This window comes from Apodemus sylvaticus, chromosome 4, assembly GCF_947179515.1.
Source record: "Apodemus sylvaticus chromosome 4, mApoSyl1.1, whole genome shotgun sequence".
Classification (NCBI taxonomy): Eukaryota; Metazoa; Chordata; class Mammalia; order Rodentia; family Muridae; genus Apodemus; species Apodemus sylvaticus.
This window is the reverse complement of record NC_067475.1, coordinates 72345949-72351860: the sequence shown is the minus strand read 5'-3', so window position 1 is coordinate 72351860 and position 5912 is coordinate 72345949.

Below are 5912 nucleotides of genomic sequence, written 5' to 3'. Positions count from 1 at the left end.
AAAAAGAACATCAAGTGTTGAAGATACCATAGAAAACATTGACTCAACAGTCAAAGAAAATGTAATATGCAAAAAGCTTGTAACCCAAAACATTCAGGAAATCCAGGACACAATGAGAAAACCAAAGCTAAGGATTACAGATGTAGAAGAGAGCAAAGATTTACGACTTAAAGGGCCAGTAAATATCTTCAACAAAATTATAGAAGAAAACTTCCCCAACCTTAAGAAAGAGATGCCCATGAACATACAAGAAGCCTACAGAACTCCAAACAGACGGGATTAGAACAGAAATTCCTCCTGGCACATAATAATCAAAACACCAAATGTACTAAACAAAGAAAGAATATAAAAGGAATAAAGGGAAAAAGGTCAAGTAACTTATAAAGGCAGACATATCAGAATTACACCAGACTTCTCACCAGAGATGATAAAAACTAGAAAATAATGGGCAGATCTCATACAGATTCTAAGAGAACACAAATCTCAGTCCTGACTACTATAACCAGAGAAACTCTCAATCACCATAGATGGAGAAGCCAAGATATTGATGATAAAACCAAATTTGTCCAATATCTTTCCACAAATACAGCCCTACAAAAGATAATACATGGAAAATGCCAACAAAAGGCGGGAAACTACACTCTAGAAAAAAGCAAGAAATTAATCTTCTTTCAAAAAATCCAAAGAAGATAACCACACAAACATAAAAATAACATCAAAAATAACAGGAAGCAACAATAACTATTCCTTAATATCTCTTAACCTCAATGGACTCAATTCCCCAATAAAAAGATATAGACTAACAGAATGGATATGCAAATAAGACCTAGCATTTTGCTGCATACAGGAAATGCACCTCAGTGACAAAGACAAAGACTACCTCAAGAGTAAAAGGTTGGAAAACAATCTCCCAAGCAATTGGTCCCAGGAAACAAGCTGGAGTAGCCATTTTAATATTGGATAAAATCGACATTAAACCAAAAGTCATCAAAAAAGACAGGGAAAGACACTTCCTACTCATCAAAGAAAAAAATCTACCAAGAAGAACTCTCAATTCTAAACAGCTATGCTCCAAATGCAAGGGCACCCACATTCCTAAAAGAAACTTTACTAAAGCTCAAAGCACACTTTGCACCTCATACAATAATTGTGTGTGACTTCGACATCCCACTCTAATCAATGAACAGACAGATCAGGGAAACACAAACTGAACAGAGACACAGTGAAACTAACAGAAGTTATGGACCAAATGGATTTAACAGATATATATATATAGAGAGAGAACATTTCATCCTAAATCAAAAGAATATACCTTCTTCTCAGCACCTCATGATACCTTCTCCAAAATAGACCATATAATTGGTCACAAAACAGACCTCAACAGATATGAGAAGATTTAAATAATCCCATGGCTTCTATCAGATCACTACAGATTAAGGCTGGTCTTCAATAGCAACAAAAACAACAGAAAGCCCACATACACTTGGAAGCTGAACTATGCTCTACTCAATGATACCTTGGTCACAGAAGAAATAAGAAAAGGAGGGACCCATGGCTCCAGATGCATATGCTGCAGAGGATGACCTTGTTGGACATCAAGGGGAGGAGAGGCCCTTGGTCCTGAGAAGGCTAGATGCCCTAGTAAAGGAGAAGCCAGGACAGAGAAGTGGGAGTGGGTGGATTGGTGAGCAGGTGGAGGGGGAATGGGTTAGGGGATTTTCAGGAGGGGGGAACCAAGAAACGGGACAACATTTGAAATGCAAATAAAGAATATATCTAATAAAGTAGAAAAGAAAAATGAAACATCATTCATGGCCCATGCCATGAAGAATCTAGAAAAGGAAAATACATCAAACATTAAATAAATTGGGATAAAATGAAATTATTTCATTAAAATATGAGAATAAGAGATTGGTGTACATTTTCTCTACTGTTAAATTTTTATCTAAAATCTAGAGGGGTCAAGAGGAATGGATTCTGATTGAAAATTAGGAAAAAAAATACTACTGTTGAAATGCCATAAAATGACTCTGGAAAAATCTCATATAAAAGGTTTTACAATGTGATATTTCAAGTTCAGTAGCATTGCTGTTAGGGAAAACTGAAAATACTGTTAAAGTACACAGGAAACATCATTTTTTCCACTGTAGAAATTTAAGAAACTAGGAATGATGTGAAATAAAGAAAGGAGGCAAACAGTTCAGCGATGATACTTTATTATACTAAAGAAAGCATTGAAGATAACGCTAATGATGGCAAGCCTTATCACATACATACTAATAGAATTAATATTGTGAAAATAATTATAAAAAGTATAAACTTACAAAAATATTATAGAAAGAATTCTTCAAATTCAATACAATCCTTGCCAAACACAACACAATAGAAATTTTAACTGAAATTTAGAAAAACCAATCATAAAACTTACATGCTATTTTTATTAGATATATTCTTTATTTACATTTCAAATGATTTCCCATTTTCTGCACCCCCCCCCCCGAAAGTCCCATAAGCCCTCTTCCCTCCCCCTCTTCCCAATCAATCCCTTCCCACTTCCCTGTCGTGGTATTTCCCCTACACTGCTTCACTGAGCCTTTCCAGGACCAGGGGTCTGTCCTTCCTTCTTCTTGGGCATCATTTGATATGTGACATCTGGGTTTTTCCACCTTCTGGATATTATAAACTGAAATTTTAAAAAGCAAAGAAACTGGGGAAGACCCTTGAGGACATCGGTACAGGGAGAAAGTTTCTGAACAGAACACCAATAGCGTATGCTCTAAGAGCAAGAATTGACAAATGGGACCTCATAAAATTACAAAGTTTCTGTAAGGCAAAGGACACCATCAAGAGGACAAATCAGCAACCAACAAATTGGGAAAAGATCTTCACCAATCCTACATCAGATAGAGGGCTAATATCCAATATATATAAAGAACTCAAGAAGTTAGACTCCAGAAAACCAAACAACCCTATTAAAAAATGGGGTACAGAGTTAAACAAAGAATTCTCACCTGAAGAACTTCGGATGGCGGAGAAGCATCTTAAAAAATGCTCAACTTCATTAGTCATTAGAGAAATGCAAATCAAAACAACCCTAAGATTTCATCTTACACCAGTCAGAATGGCTAAGATTAAAAATTCAGGAGACAGCAAGTGTTGGAGAGGGTGTGGAGAAAGAGGAACACTCCTCCACTGCTGGTGGGGTTGCAAATTGGTACAACCACTCTGGAAAGCAGTCTGGCGGTTCCTCTGAAAACTGGGCACCTCACTTCCAGAAGATCCTGCTATACCACTCCTGGGCATATACCCAGAAGACTCCCCACCATGTAATAAGGATACATGCTCTACTATGTTCATAGCAGCCCTATTTATAATTGCCAGATGCTGGAAAGAACCCAGGTATCCCTCAACAGAAGAGTGAATGCAAAAAATGTGGTATATCTACACAATGGAGTACTATTCAGCCATTAGAAACAATGAATTCATGAAATTCTTAGGCCAATGGATGGAGCTAGAGAACATCATACTAAGTGAGGTAACCCAGACTCAAAAGGTGAATCATGGTATGCACTCACTAATAAGTGGATATTAACCTAGAAAACTGAAATACCCAAAACATAATCCACACATCAAATGAGGTACAAGAAGAAAGGAGGAGTGACCCCTGGTTCTGGAAAGACTCAGTGAAACAGTATTCGGCAAAACCAGAACGGGGAAGTGGGAAGGGGTGGGTGGGAGGACAGGGGAAGAGAAGGGGGCTTACGGGACTTTTGGGGAGTGGGGGGGGCTAGAAAAGGGGAAATCATTTGAAATGTAAATAAATTATATCGAATAAAAAATATTAAAAAAAGCAATCATAAAACTTACATGTTATATAAAAGAGTCCACACCAACAAAGACATGAAGAATAAAAAGCACATGCAAAAAGTATCACAATACCTATTTTCAAATTATATTCCAGAACTAAATTATTATATTAAGCAGCACAAATTGTTGTAAACTGCCAGAAAATAATGTGGACAATAGTAAAGGAGGCTTCAGAACACAGAACACAGAATACAGAGACATGAAATCTTTGACAGAGTGTCAATAAAGCACATTGACGAAGAGAGTGCCTCTTCAGTACCTGGAACAGCAAAAGCTGGAAATCCTCAAATACAAGACAAAAGCACACCTGCTTCACTTACTCTGCAAACAATCAATTCTAATGTTGATTTTGTGCACAAGTGCTAAAACTGACAGCTATTCAAAATAGTGAAGGAGAAAAGACATATAAATAGGCAAGGACTTTCTAAAACAAAACAAAACAAAAACTAAAGAAAGCCTTCATTTTCAATAAAGAATGAAGCTAACTTCAACTTGCATCTGAGGCAAATGTAACAAGCAGGAAAGAAGCAGCTAACAGAAGGAAAGAAAACTGTGCATCAGTATACATTTGGGGGTAAATTAGTGCCTAGTCTACAAAATAAGTAAAAGATTGCCATGAAATCATGCAACTAATAAAAGGGAAAATGAATAACCAGTACTTTAAAGAAATATAACCAGCAATATTTGGAAAATGTTTACTGTTTTTAGCCATCAGGAACATGGAAAGGAAACTGATGCTCAGATTCCAGCTCTCAGCAATAATGATGACCACTATCATGAAAACTAATGGCAAGAAATGCTGATGAGGATGGTGGAGAAAATGAACCTCAAAACTCAAACAAGAATTACCTTTGGATTCAGTTACACCAATTCCAGGTATACACCAAAGACATTGGTCACCAAGCCACAGTGACACCTACAGACTGATATGTATCATTGCATTATTCATAACAGCCACAATATAAAGCAACCTAGAGCTTCCTTACATGTGAGGAATAAAGGGAAGAAGGAACAAAGAAAGAAAGAGTAAATTGTTCTGTGCATGTACAAGGGAATTGTATTCTTTCCCTTGCTTGGTTGGAGTTAAACTAAGATATTTTATATTATCTTGTGGATATTATGACATGGCTTCCTCCACTAATTTCTTTCTCAGCTCTTTTATCAGTTGTATAAAGGAGGGATATTAACTTCTTTGATTTAATTTTATATCCATCCACTTTGCAGAAGTTCTTTATCAGCAGTAGGAGTTCTCCAGTAAAATTTTTGGATTCTCCTGTGTATATGATCACATCATCATGTACTAATGATATATTTACTTCTTCCTTTCCAATGTATAGCACCTTGATCTACTTTTCTTGTCTTATTGCTCAAAATAGAAATTCAAGTACTATATTGAATAGACAGACTGTCAGCACCCTTGACTTCTCCCTCATTTTAGTGGGATTGTTTCACGTTTCTCTCCGTTTTACTTGAGCTTGGCTATCAGCTTGGAGTATAATGTTTTTACTATGTTTTCGGTATGTGCCTTTACTCCCTGATCTCTCCAAAGAATGGTGCAGTGAGGGATTGCCTCAAAGGTTTTTTCAGTATCTAATGAAATGGTCATGTGATTTTTTTCTTCTGGTTTATTTATATAATGATTTCCACAAGAAACTCATGTTCCTCAAGAAGGAAATTGAAGAAGCTATCAGAAGATTGGAAGATCTCCTACGCCTATGAATTGGTAGGAGTAACATAGAGAAAATGGCCATCTTAGTCAAATCAATCCTCAGGTTCAATGCAACTGCCATCAATAATCCAACACAGTTTTTTTTACAGACCTTTAAAGAGCAATTCTCAACTTTATATGGAAAAAAAATACTCAACTTAGCTGCCACAAAAAGTTCTAGACAATAAAAGAACTTCTGGGAAAATCACCATCACTGACCTCATGCTGTACTACTGAGCAATAGTGATATGAAAAAAAGAAACAAACAAAAATAGTAACCCAAATGATATTGGTACAGAAAAATCCAGGTTAATCTGTAGAATTTAATCAAAAACTG